We start from the raw sequence: 14760 nt of genomic DNA on the forward strand, positions 1-14760 counted from the left end.
AATCCCAATCTTTTGGTATCGGTTCAGACCCGATTTGTGACCCAATATGTGGTCTATTCTGGAGAAAGTTCCATGTGCGCTTGAGAAGAATGTGTATTCAGTTGAGTTTGGATGTAAAGTTCTGTAGATATCTGTGAAATCCATCTGGTCCAGTGTATCATTTAAAGCTCTCGTTTCTTTGGAGATGTTTTGCTTAGAAGACCTATCGAGTATAGAAAGAGCTAGATTGAAGTCACCAAGTATAAGTGTATTATTATCTAAGTATTTCTTCACTTTGGTTAATAATTGATTTATATATTTGGCAGCTCCCACATTCGGAGCATATATATTGAGGATTGTTAAGTCCTCTTGTTGAATAGATCCTTTAAGTATGATATAGTGTTCCTCTTCATCTCTCACTACAGTCTTTGGGGTAAATTTTAGTTTATCTGATATAAGGATGGCTACCCCTGCTTTCTTTTGAGGACCATTCGAATGGTAAATGGTTCTCCAACCTTTTATTTTCAGGCTGTAGGTGTCCTTCTGTCTAAAATGAGTCTCTTGTAGACAGCAAATAGATGGGTCCTGCTTTTTTATCCAGTCTGAAACCCTGCGCCTTTTGATGGGGTCATTAAGCCCGTTCACATTCAGAGTTACTATTGAGAGATATGAGTTTAGTGTCATCATGATATCTATTCAGTCTTTGTTTTTGTGGAGTGTTCCACTGAACTTCTTCTTAAAGGGGAATTTTAAGAGGCCCCCTTAAAATTTCTTGCAGAGCTGGTTTGGAGGTCACATATTCTTTCAGTTGCTGCCTGTCTTGGAAGCTCTTTATCTCTCCTTCCATTTTGAATGAGAGCCTTGCTGGATAAAGTATTCTTGGTTGCATGTTCTTCTCATTTAGGACCCTGAATATATCCTGCCAGCCCTTTCTGGCCTGCCAGGTCTCTGTGGAGAGGTCTGCTGTTACCCTAATACTCCTCCCCATAAAAGTCAGGGATTTCTTGTCTCTTGCTGCTTTAAGGATCTTCTCTTTATCTTTGGAATTTGCAAGCTTCACAATTAAATGTCGAGGTGTTGAACGGTTTTTATTGATTTTAGGGGGGGATCTCTCTATTTCCTGGATCTTAATGCCTGTTTCCCTTCCCAGATTAGGAAAGTTTTCAGCTAGAATTTGTTCAAATACATATTCTGGCCCTCTGTCCCTTTCAGCACCCTCGGGAACCCCAATTAAACGTAGGTTTTTCTTCCTCAGGCTGTCGTTTATTTCCCTTAATCTATCTTCATGGTCTTTTAATTGTTTGTCTCTTTTTTCCTCAGTTTCCCTCTTTGCTATCAACTTGTCTTCTAGGTCACTCACTCGTTCTTCCACCTCGTTAACCCTCGTCGTTAGGACTTCTAGTTTGGATTGCATCTCATTCAATTGATTTTTAATTTCTGCCTGATTAGCTCTAAATTCTGCAGTCATGAAGTCTCTTGAGTCCTTTATACTTTTTTCTAGAGCCACCAGTAGCTGTATAATAGTGCTTCTGAATTGGCTTTCTGACATTGAATTGTAATCCAGATTTTGTAACTCTGTGGGAGAGAGGACTGTTTCTGATTCTTTCTTTTGAGGTGAGGTTTTCCTTCTAGTCATTTTGCTCAGTGCAGAGTGGCCAAAAGCAAGTTGTATTGGGAAAAAGAGAAAAAGAGAGGAGAGAAAGAAGGAAAGAAAAGAGAAAGAGAAAAAAAAAAGGGAAGAAAAAGAAAAAAAAACGAAAAAAAAAAAAAAAAGAAAAAGAGAAAGAAAAAGAAAGGAGAAAAAAGGGGGTGGGGGAAGGAAACAAATCAAAAAGCAAAACAAAACAAAAACAAAAACAAAAACAAAAACAAACAAACAAAAAAAGAACCACCGGGGAGTATCTTCTGATTCTGTGTTCTTTAAGTCCCTTGGCTTCTCCTGGAAGTTGTCCGTCTAGCTGGTGTTCTGGGGGAGGGGCCTGTTGTGCTGATTTTCAGGTGTTAGCAGTTGGGGGAGCTGCTGTGCCCCTGCCTGGTGCAGGGCTCAGTGGGGGTTGTTTACCCCGTGAGGCCGCAGGAGGAACAGCCCCAGTGGCGGGGCAGCTCTGGAAACCTGGATTCAGCCCCGCAGGAACTCCGGAGCTCTCCGTCTGCAGGGCCTGGAGGCTCCGGGGCGGGGCCGCTGATCTGCTCAGCTGGGGCAGGAGCGTCCTCGCTGTCCTGGGCCCTCCCGGCCTCTGCCTGTCCCGGGGGAGGCGGGGTCCTGGGCTGTGTCCCGGCGCCCTGTGCTCCGGGGCCTGCGCTGGTGGATTCGCGCTCCCGCCCCGCAGCCCCTCCGCGGAGCGGCCGCCTGAGCCCCCCTCGAGCTGCTCCTGGAACCGCGCAGCCCCCTCCGCGGAGCCTCTTCCTCTGCCCGAGCCCCTCCGGGCTGCTCCCGCCCCGCAGCCCCCTCCGCGGAGCCGCCGCCCGAGCCCCTCCGAGCTGCTCCGGGTCCCGCGGTGCGCGCTGCAGCCCTTAGGGAGCTCGGCGCACTCTCCCGGGGCGCAGGTGTCTGTTAGTGTCCCCGGGAGCCCGAGGGCATCCCCGCCCTCCTGGGTCCTGCTCCACCTCCCCACGAGCCCCTTTCCCCCGGGAAGGTCGGTGCAGCTCCTGCGTCTCCGGGACGGGGCTCTCCTGTCCTGGGGACACTCGCCCCGGCCTCAGCCTGGCTCCTCGCGGGGCCCCTCCCCCTTGGAGGCCTTTGTTCCTTTATTTCTTTTTCCCCGTCCTCCTACCTTGATAGATGCGCGAACTCTTCTCACTGTAGCATTCCAGCTGGTCTCTCTTTAAATCTCAGGCCGAATTCATAGATTTTCAGGATAATTTGAAGGTTTTCTAGGTAGTTTGGTGGAGACAGGTGATTTGGAGACCCTACTCTTCCGCCATCTTGCTCCTCCCTCTCTTACAATCATTTTTAAATTTCAAAATCATTATCCAAGAGCATATAGTAAGTAGACCCAGTTCTCTGAATTGTTTACCCTTTATCTCAAAAAAAAAAAAAAAAGAAAGAAAGTCTTAAAAGTACAGCAGTAGGGGTGCCTGGGTGGCTTGTCAGTTAAGCATCTGCCTTTGGCTCAGGTCATGATCCCTGGGTCCTGGGATTGAGCCCCACATCAGTTTCTCTGCTCAGTGGGGAACCTGCTTCTCCCTCTCCCTCTGCCTGCCACCCCTCCTGCTTGTGCTCTCTCTATGTATCAAAGGAGTAACTAATCTTAAGAAAAAAATAAAGCATGGCAGTAAGATGCTACCTGCTTGATATAATTTGGAATCATGTCTTCTGAACCATATCTGCCTGTTTTGATTTTAGCAGTAGTATTTGGGGACATATTTAGAAATACACATATACCATATATATAATTAATATATAATAAAATGTATATAGAGAAATATATATGTATTATACAATATAATATATCAAGTTCTATAATCTGGCCACATAGATGACTTTTATCTGTCTTATCAATGGATAACGATTTAATGAGCACTGAAACATCCTTAAGCTAGTCTGATAATTTTATCAATAAAATGGCTCAGGGAACATTCGTGATCAATATAACCATTTTTTATATAGAAGATTTTTTTGAGAAACCCAGCCCGGCAATTTAGACTATTGAGGGAAACAGGTAGCATATATTCCTAAACAATGTTTAATAAAATGATTGGTCTTTCTATCAGAGATAGTAAAGTATGGTTTTACAAATGAGATTGACTATGATTTATATGAAATTTGAAGAAATTAATTTGAGTCAATGGGAGGAGGGAAGATCAGTGCTTATGTTAGCTTGGGTGCCTATCATAACAAAATACCATAGACTGGGTGGTTTAAATAACAGAAATTTATTGTCTCACAGTTTTAGAAGCAAAAATGTAAGATCAGGGTACCAGCCTCATCAGTTTCTGGTGTGATCTCCCTCTTCCTGGCTTGCAGAAGGGTGCCTTCTTGCTGTGTCTCCACATGCCTTTCCTTAGTGCATTCAATTTTTCTTAAGATTGAAAACGCATAGAGAAATGATCTTGATAAAGCTCTGGAGTAGAACGTGAATTCTGTGCATATAGATATCATCAGGGGCCAAAGCAATGTGAGGAAACACAACTTATTGCTTGAGAACAGAAGCAATTTTGTTTACCTCCAAAGAGAGGAGAAAAGAAAGAGGGAATGGCAGGAATGGCTGGAGACTATAGGGGAGTGGGGAGTTCCCCACATTCAAATTTGGATTGGCCTGCAGTTCTCTGATAGATAGACCATGACAAAAATGACACAACAGTTGTAGCCTTAGATTTCAGGAAAGGTTGTTGGCTTCCACCTGGTTCTATTGAAATTTTCTCTCATGGAAGACTCCCTCTTAGAACCTCATCATCAATGCTGTGAAAAGCTCAAGCAACATGACAGCACTTATAGATGGTCCAGTTGACAGCCTGGGTTAAAATCCCAGCCAACAGCCCAGCATTAACTATCTGCCATGTGAGTGACCCACCTTGGATGTCCAGTCCACATGGAACTTTAGAGAACTGCACCTCAGCTGACTCTACTTGCAACCACATGCAAGTAGACCATGCAAGACCCTCCTAGCTGACCCCAGTCAACACACAGAACTGAGAAATAATAATAAATCTTGTCAGCCACTAAGTTTTGAGGTGATCAATAGGAAGAGGTACTTAGTGTTCACTTTTTTAAAATATAGATTTATTTATTTATTTTAGAGAGAGAGTGTGTGTGTGAGCAGGGTGGGGGACAGAGGGAAAGAATCTTAAGCAGACTTCTCACTGAGCATGGAGTCAGACACGAGGCTTGATCCCAGGACCCTGAAATCATAACCTAAGCCACAGTCAAGAATTGGATACTTAGCTACTGAAACACTCAGGTGCCCTGATTAGCGTTCACTTTGAGGTTGTTGATATTGCTACATTGAAACTCTCACCTGTTTCCCCACAAATAAATGTTTAGGAATATCTTCTATCTGTATGTGTGTGTGTGCGCGTGTGTGTGTTTGGCATGAGGAAGATGGTTAATGAAAACATGGAAATTATGGAAGTGGCTGAATTTCACATCCAGGATAAAAGTAAACATAAAAACATACGTGGAAATAGAGAGTAGTGGTAACCATGAAAACAAACTCACTGGAGAATTTTCTGAAAACATGCAGTTATTTAACTTCTGGAGGCTATAGTCCTTGGGGCCTCGACCATTCTTAAACATCAGGGAAATATCAGCTGACATAAGATTCATCCATTTCTTTCAATAAGGGGCAATCAAAACTAAATTTCATCTCTCTACAATTCTATCTTACTCATCTATGTATCTTCAGGCCTAAAACCATGCCATCACATAATAGGTGCCCATAAATGTTTATTGATTGTTTGGCATAGAGTTAAGAAAGAAGATAACATAAATGATTTCATTCCTTATGTCTTAATAAACTGACAATAAAATCTGAGGTACTCCCACTCAATCTTTTCCTTCATATGCAAAAACATCACCTCTTTAAGAACGAGACTATACGATAGAATAACAGCAGGAAATGTGATTTACTAACAATCTGTCATAAAGCTAAAGAATAGGGAGACTTATGATTAGATATTCAATATATTAGCACCATAGTTCAAAGTATTCACCTATATCTGTTTTCTTCTAAATTTATTCATAAAACTGCCATTTGTCCTAAAAGAATGCAGTGATAAAGCAATTTGAGAGGGTGTTCTAATATTTGGTTGGATATTAAAAGTGCCCAGAATTATCAGCATAGAAGCTAATTGTTATTTCTGTGGACAAACACACGCACACATATGTATTACTTATCCTTTTCTCTGTCCAAAACAGATTTGGGACATTGACAACATCATTTCATCAGTAATAAAATATAAGACAAAAAAATAGGAAGAATCAAATAAACTATCTATCAAATAATGAACAAACTTTGGGCCTTAACCTCATATTTGCTCCAGTTTCCTAACCTAACAATCAAGAGAAGATGATATAGATCTCATTATCAGAAAGGGCTTTGAGGATATACTCAAAGTCTCACAAATTGATTCCAAATAGCTAAGAGATTGTTGCGTAATGTATTTGATGCAATCTATATATTATGGATTTGTAAGAAGGTGAATCTATACTGAAATAAATAGGTTCACAGTGAATGGTTCATTCAACACAGAGACTTTAGTGTAGACTCAAGATAAATAGACATGAGAAATGCTCTTCATATGGCAAATCTGAATTAGCAAAATATTTGACACAGAGATATGTGTTAAGAATTTTGGCACACTGGTGAGTCTAATAACAAGAGGCTCCATACTCAACTGAACAAGTTTTGTTAAGGACATTGATAATCTGCTTATAAAATTTAAAAATCATATAAAATCAGAATATTAGTTACTGTGTTAGATAAAATAAGATTAATAAGAAAAAATATTTTAGCATATTGTGCTAATGGGCTATTTTTGTTTGAAGAACTCACTGATGGCCATAGAAGTGTCCCCTACTCAAATGCAGAGGCCAAAAGAAGAATAAGGAGAATTGGGATCCACATGGGACCGTCTGCTCCTCCATCCAACATAAAGTAAGAGTTCACTAGGTCCCAAGAATGTATCTGACTCAACAAATATACCCAAATGCAACTAGACAGAAGAAAGAAAAGATGTAGAGGAAGATACAAAGGAGGAGTCTACCTGGATAGGAAAAAAAAAAACAAAAACAAAAAAAAACAGTTCAAGAGAGAAGGTAAAATCTGGATTTGTGCTTTTTAAAGCACAAAGACTATATCTACTAATAACTTCAAGCTAAATGATGTCTTACTGCTGAACAAGCAGAACAAAAATTATCCCCTCCAATGAAAGGAGGCCTAAAGAGGATGATCAGAGGTGGCCCTAGAGGAGTGACAAGGGCATTCCTCTTCTTATAGTATCTCTTATTTTTCTTTCTTAGCCCCTTAACATAGTAAATAAGTCTATGATTTTAAAAAATATATATAGATAATCATTTCCAGGAAGGACTCCATCAGTGTGTCTGGGGACAATGGGTCCTACTTACTGAAGCCATTTCTCAACATCTACATTGTTCTTTCATCCTCCAGTGAATGGCAAAATGGGTAGTCTGGCTGTGGTGATGGATCAAATGTCAACAAAGACAAATTTTAAAGGATTAACATAAATCCAAGAGAGAATGAACAGAGCACTGAAAGGTCACAAGCACATTTTACCTGAACAATATTTGAGGCAACTAAAGATGTTAAGCCTATGGAAAAAAAAGGTACACAGAGACCAAAAAATCGTACAATATTTGGTAAATTGTCAGGTGGAAGGCAGAATAGATGTGTTCTATAAGAGGGTCAAACTAGGTCTTCCAGATAAAGCTTATAAGAAAATAAATTTTGACTTTGTATAATATAACGATGTTGTAGTGATTTAATCATTCACTCATAAGATGCACCATAGTTTCTGGCATTATAGGAACTGCTGGGATGCAACAATACTGAAGACAAAACTGCCCTAACATTCTAATGGGAGAAACAAACAAATTTATAAACAAATATAAGCACTTGTTATTATTATAAAGAATGTGATCAAGGGGCAAATGAGTGGTGCAGTCAGTTAAGTGCCTGACTCTTGATTTTGGCTCAGGTGGTGATCTCAGTGTCATGAGATCAAGCCCTGCTTTGGGTTCTGCGCTCAGCTTGGAGTCTTCCTGGGATTCTCTCTCCTTCTCCCTCTGCCTCTCCCGCTCATGCTTGCTCTCTCTCTCTCTCTCTCAAATAAATAAATAAATCTTAAAAAAAAAAAGGAAAAAGAATGTGATCAAGAAGCTGTGTGAATCTGTAATGAAAAAGGCCTTTCTTCATTAGGAGGGCCGGTGAGGTTTTCACTAAGAAGAGGATAGAATCAGTCAGCCATGTAGAGAGTTAAGAGAAGACTGACAAAAGGCCAGAAGCATAAATAGTTTGGCTTATCCAAGGCACAGAGAGAAGGCCCATGTAGCTCAAGTGGAGTGCACTGGGTGAGAATGGTAAGATACGGTCAGAGAGGAAGGCAGGAGCCAGATCCTGCAGAGCCTTGTGGGCTATGATGAGGAGTTTGGATTTTATCCCAAGAGCATTGGGATTGGCTCTGATGAGATTCAAGCAGAGGGCTGAAATAATCGAAATGTGTAACAGGAAAAGAATAATAGAAGACCAGCAGGAGAATTGGAGAACATAAATAACTGTAAATGACTTTCTCGTATGAACATAAAAGGAAAAGAATGAATGAAGATAACAGAGTCAGTAGGAAACAGTAGAGAAATATGGCAGCTATCCTCAAAAATAATCGAGCTAATTCCTACCTGGTGGAATTTATAGGGGCTCTGTGATATGGAGACAAAAGAAAGAACCAGGGAAAGCAATAAGTGATCATTGTAGGGCACATGAAGGAGGGTCAAGAAACAGGAAATTTTCTGGGGCAAATAAAATATTTTCTTTCAGGTCTATCATTGAAGTATGTTGGTGTGAGAGGCTTGGCTTTGGGGAAAGAGCAAACTTCTGTTCATCTCAAAGAAGAAACAGCCAACGCAGCCTGGGAAGGGATAGCTCTCCATATGGTTAGCAATGGAAACATTGGGAGCCTGAGCAGTGAACCAGAATATCCTAATGATTCATGCCTGTCCAAATAAGAAATAGAACATTGAGTGTTGCTGCCTCTGAGGCCAAGTTGATTGTAGGAGGTGGGAGTGGTATGTTATGGACTTTGTGTTTCCCCTAAATTCACATGCTAAAGCCCTAACCCCCAAAGTGATGCCATTTTGAGATGAGGACTTTGTGAGGGAATTAGGTTAGAGAAGTTCTTAAGAGTAGGGCCCTCATGATGGGATAGTGCCCTTATAAGAAGAGACACCAGAGAGCTTGCTCTCTTGCTCTCTCCCTCCAGGGTCACACAAAGAAGCTATGTAAGTTGTAAAAAGGCAGCCATAGGCAACCCAAGGGCAGAGCTCTCACCAGAAATCAACCCTGCCAACATCCAAATATCAGACTATCAGGCTCCAGAAGTGTGGGAAAATAAATTTCTGTTGTTTAAACCATTCAGTTTATGGTATTTTGTTATGGCCACTCAAACAGATTAATAGAGGGTATTTTTTTTCCAAAAAAAGAATTGCAATGCATTAAAACTTGTCTTTTGCGGCAGAGTACATGAAAATTGGGTGCCCATTCAATCAGCTTCTAAAAGAAAATCCTAAAGCAAAAAATCAGGCTAATGATAAGTTGATTACGCTAATTTGCAAAATATTAGCTGCCTCTTTTTGCAAAAGGCTTATGCTCTCTCACCTATTTAATGTCAGACTTGGCCTTGTGACAAATTCTGGCAAATAAAACATGATCAGAAATTATATGTATCATTTTTAGGTAGAAATTTTAAGATTGTGGGCATGTTCATCTTTCAATCTCTGCCATAAGACCAGCAGAATTCCAGAGAGCTGTAGACAACCTACAATGGACATGCAGTTGAACAGGAAATAAACCTTTGCTGATGTCAAGTCACTGAGATTTGGGATCATTTATTACTATAGGATAAATTATAATATTCTGACTTATACACCATTCATCTGGGTAATAAATCTGAAAAGGCGAGAGATGTACTTATACATAGAGATAGGGCATCATTGCTTCTCTCAGGGCCATCATTTGGTCCTCACAGTCTTTGATTTCTTTGTGCAATTGATGGATTAATATAACTTATTTTGGAAGCAGAATGTGGTTTCTGAAGCATATTATTTTACCAGAAGTCTCAATATTGATGTTGGTCACAGTGTTGATAAAAGTTAAGAATAAATATTTCTGTTTCCTGCACAGAGTAATCTAGGCTAGCAGAGTAGAGATAAAATGAACTGGATGGAATTTGTTGCAGTAGAAACATCAATGAAAAAGCATAAAGGGGGCAAGCTATCCTCAGAAAACAATAGGGTTCACACATTATAGACTCAAAGAATTCCAAGAAATACTCCTTAAATTTCTAGTATGGGCAAAGGGTGATAAGAGGAGAGCCCAAAATACTTTGATTTCATTTGTCTTCCTGTAGGACTTATGCAAATGAGCATAATTCTTGTATAACTCCTGATGATCCAGAAGGTAGACTAAGAGTCAATATGAGTGGCCTGAAGCCTCCTCCATACTGATGATGTTAGAATATCAACACACCAGAGTAAGTATGAGAAGTAGAAACTACTAATGATGATATCCTACCTGTGAGTTACAGTGAATTTATACATATAAATTATTTTGCAGCATGTTAGAGTAATGGATCATATTAGCAGCAGTACCTCTCATCTATCTGGTTGATGTGCTCTGTTTTAGGCATCAGTCTGTAAGTGACAGGCTGAGGATAAGGATATGTAACCTAAGGATCTGGATAGTTACCTCCCCCATGTGAGAACTGCAATTGCCTCAGTATCCCATGCTCCATTCTGTACAAGCGTATACTCTGAGGTAGGTTGAGTTATTGTCTCCATTTTACAGATGAGGGGACTGATAACCTCTTGAGCTTATCTTCTACCTTGGGCTAGCTGCCTCTGGTCTATAACAACTTTTGAAGGGATTCTCAGGAGTGAAACCCTCTCATGTAACTTGTACTCTGGATGCTTACAGAAGATATCTGTACTTTGGGAACCCTTACAGTGATAAGTCCCAGAAAACCAGAGTTCCAGAGAATGATACCCAATGACCCTTAAAGAAAAGCAAGCATCCAGGCTGCTAAACTCAAGTTGGGCTGTGGTAATGAAACAAGATAGGAAAAGACTTACTTCCTAGTTGTATGATAAATAAAACCAAGGAAGATGATCAAGGAGGTGATATCCACAGACAATTTTTTTTTAAAGAGGGGCAAAGATTTTACTTGGTAAAACACAAATGTCAAAGTAAAATCACCTTTATGACTCTCTCTAAATAAATTCCTGCTGGAAATTCTAACCTTGGCTTTTGTCTTTCCTCCGAATCAGCTTTTCGGGGGGGTGGAAGTAGGGAAGATCATCCTTCAATAACATACTGAAATGATCTCTTAGGGAAGGTGAAACCCAGTGGGAACTTCTTGTGTAGAAATTCTCTACAAAATTTTAAAGGTTCTTTCACTATGATTTCCTAAGGGCTATGTTCCATAAAAAACAACTTTGTTTTGTTTTGTTTTGCTGTATCTTTCTAAATTTTATCTGCTAATAAATATTTGTCAAATGAAAATTAATTCACTAAAGTTGAAGAGTGAGATTATTCAGTGAAGAAGCAGACTATTTTCTTTATTTTGGGGGTAAGAGAGGAGGCCTAGATTACTTTATTCAGGTCTCTTGGAAAGATGAGTTTTTATTTCCTCAGCAAGACACTGCATCATGTCTTACCCTGGGTAATAGATCAAAGGATTGTCAGCGAGCTTCTCAAAATCCCTCCCCTACAGACACATACATTGGAGATTCACTCTTATCAGCCATTTCTCCCTATTCTTAACATCATGATCTCAAGGCTTTGGGGGGAAAATTAAAGTATCACTCTCTTCTATAAGTTCCTTTCAAAATGCTTAGGGACCAGTGACAGAAGAAAACATCTCTGATAATAGTTCCCTTGGAACTTCTTTCTGACCTAAGCTGCTCTCTTAATAGAGAGCATACCACCGATAAGTATCTGCATCCCGTATCTCCCATCTTTAAGATAGTCTATGGAGGCCCATCAACCACCTTAGGTAGCAGGTTAGGTCTTGATGGAGTCTCCAGGGAGCCACCTGGAAAGAAAAATAAATCTAGCGTGCCCTGTATGGGACTAAAAAATTATTGAACACAATGAAATTGGTTAAGATATGTGACACAATACTCTGGGGTATATACATCTTTAGAAAACCATATAAGAAATAAAATGAACTAAGGATTATATTATTAATAGCTACTGTAAAATAATATATTAATGGACTGGAAACCCAGTATCTCAAATTAATTAAAAAAATGTGCCAGTAAGGGTATACTAGGAAAACACATAAAATGTAGACAGTACTGTCTTTATATGAATGAATCATAAAGCAAAGAGCACCACTGAGCATTCTAGTTTACTTATATTAATTTCAGATATTAGCAATTACAACTTGTGCTTTCAAATTCCATAAAAATGCAAAGCTACCATGAAATAGAATTAAGAGGGAGCTTTAGAAATTCATTAAACTGAACTTCAGTAGCAGCATCATTTTTTTGGCTAATACAGGAATATATGTCTGTGCATACACTATTTATGATACCATTTGAGACTTACATAAAATATAAGTTGAGAGAATGCGTTGCCTTCAATAATTTACAAAGGTAGAAAATAACAGCAAGGGGAATTGAGAACAAACCTCGCCTTTTCTAGTACTGTAATATACAGATATTGCATCTGTGGCTTCCAATTCAGATTCTTAATTTGAGCCCAGACAAGCTTTGTACTGTGAAGAGATTAAAGGGATATCTGAGAGAAGCATAGATGCCATTTCTGTTTTGCAATCATGTTTGCAAACATGTTAATCAAATCTGGGTGCTTGCTAACTTGATAATTAAATTTACAAATGATTGGAAATATTTGCTACAGAAAGATTTAAAGTCATTCTTGAAATCCTAATGACAGCTCTAGCAATATGTGTATGCCTCTTGAGGGCCCACTGAGGATAGACAGTATTAAAAATATAATTGGTTTTAAAGCACATTAGATTAAATTTTTTTCCTATGATTCATTCTCCCTTCTTTGTATTCACCTTTCAGGTCATTTCCTGCTTTCTGAATAAGGTATCCATAATTCAAATGAACTACCATATGAATTTGCTTATTTTCGTTAAATCCAGCTAGTTCTAAAATGTCCCATTTCCATTTAAAATGTTGTGTTTTAAAATGAAAAGATTAAACTTTCAAATTAAGTAATACTTAGAAAAAGCCGTCAACAGTATTTGAAATCTGACAAAGGCACATTGTTAAAAAACCAGAGCAGAAAGCAATTGGGAAGTTAGTTGATGTCACTATAAACTAAAAACAAAAACAAAAAAAAAGAAGAAGAAGAAGAAGAAGAAGAAGAAGAAGAAAGAAAGAAAAGAAAGAAAAACTTAATTTACTAGGTCCACTTTTAGCTCTTCCATACTGTTTCTTACCAGATCTGACATATTACATTTACATGACGAATAAAAGCATTCTGGTTGAATCAGAATTTTTTAAATGATACATGAACTTTAAGCTGCATTAAATGAGTTTCTAACAGAATTTCCAGCACCCTGTTTTTGGAAAAAAAGGCCAACTTCCCAATTTTTGGTGGCTGCAACTAGCAACACCACATGGAGTATTCTTCCGAATGCACACATTAAAATGGGGTCAAGGGTCTTAGGAATAAATTGGTTGGCAAACAATATCAATGGTGCCCCAGTCTGACCTTGTATAAAACTGTTTGCATAACAGAGTTGAAGAACAGCAACATGGTTAATCTGTGCGTGTTTATTTCTAGCCATCCAGAGACCTTAAGGGTCAATATGATTTACTAACATTCACTAAAGGTTATTAAAATTGTTGTACAAAGTTGATGGAAGGGTGTTATTGCTTTTGTAATAAAAAATGACTTTCATGGAACAGTTTACACATAATTTTTTATTAGATTTTACTTCCCGTCCTCCTCCTCACCCCTTCAGAGTTTCACGGTTGATAACAGTTGATTATTTGTGCTGTCTAGTGGCATTCTTTATTTTTTTTATTTGTATGATACCATGGATGTGAATGGTATTTTCTAGGACTTAAATTATAAATGAGGTAGCTCTCTGCCTCAGATAGCTCCAAGGCTCCTGCCTTCACAAAGGATACCAGGAGGAAAGCAGTTGATTTGCCCTCAGAATAACATGATCATGGTAACTTTCCAAATTAAGAGATTTGAATGATGCTGGAACTTTCATAGTTCTCCAGATTACTCCAGGCAGCCAAAGAGATGCTGTTTGAAAATGCATCAACTGAATTGCTAACCTTTTTTCCCCCTGAAAATAGAACCATTGCTTTAGAAAAATTCCATTGCCACCAGCAGACCTAGACAGGACAGAAAAAGTGAGCAGCACAGAAATCTAGCAAAGACTATGTGCAGTTCTAAAAAGAGGAGGGAAAAAAATGGAAGAGAAGGGGCAGAAGGCAACAGATTATCGCCATCACAAAATATTAAACACAGCATCAGGCAAAGTACAACATAGCTATGGTTCTTGCCTCCTGGGAATTTAACATCCAAGATGTCACTTGAGGGAAAACCCAGGTAAAAAGAGAAAAAAAGTTATTCAAAAGCAAATGCATAAAGAGAAAGACATGTGGAAAAAAACATAAAAGTAGCAACTAGTAAAACAGAAAAGATGGTTTTTCAAAAGTTAGCTCAATTATGACATTGTTATGGAATATGACTATAAGATTATGATCATTATGTATCTTGTATATTCAATATAATGCAGTTTCATTACCACAGCATGTTTTATTTTCCATTGCTTCATACTGAAGCATGAGTCAAAAAAAAAGTATACAATTTAAACTATATTTGGTCTTTGGGAAAATAACAGGGCCACATGATTTTATTTCAACACTTAGCAAGCATTAGTAGGAACTCAATATATTTTTTTTAGTAAATGAAAGACTACAAAATTAATATTTTTTATGATTTACTGTATGGAATTCTAGATGTATTTTTCACTTCAGGTACGTTTTAGTAGTTCACATTCTCTCTCAGTCAATGCATAATACTTTAGATACAAAGAAATAATCCATCATGTTTC

The 14760-nt window shown here is 38.8% G+C and overlaps 1 long non-coding RNA gene across 7 annotated transcripts in view; it reads right to left on the reverse strand.

Annotated features, from left to right (window-relative positions):
* The window catches only part of LOC144316785 (uncharacterized), a 292783-nt gene that overhangs the window by 169711 nt on the left and 108312 nt on the right, over positions 1–14760 (reverse strand). The gene's annotated exons all lie outside the window — the stretch shown is intronic.

Source organism: Canis aureus, chromosome 7, assembly GCF_053574225.1.
Source record: "Canis aureus isolate CA01 chromosome 7, VMU_Caureus_v.1.0, whole genome shotgun sequence".
Classification (NCBI taxonomy): Eukaryota; Metazoa; Chordata; class Mammalia; order Carnivora; family Canidae; genus Canis; species Canis aureus.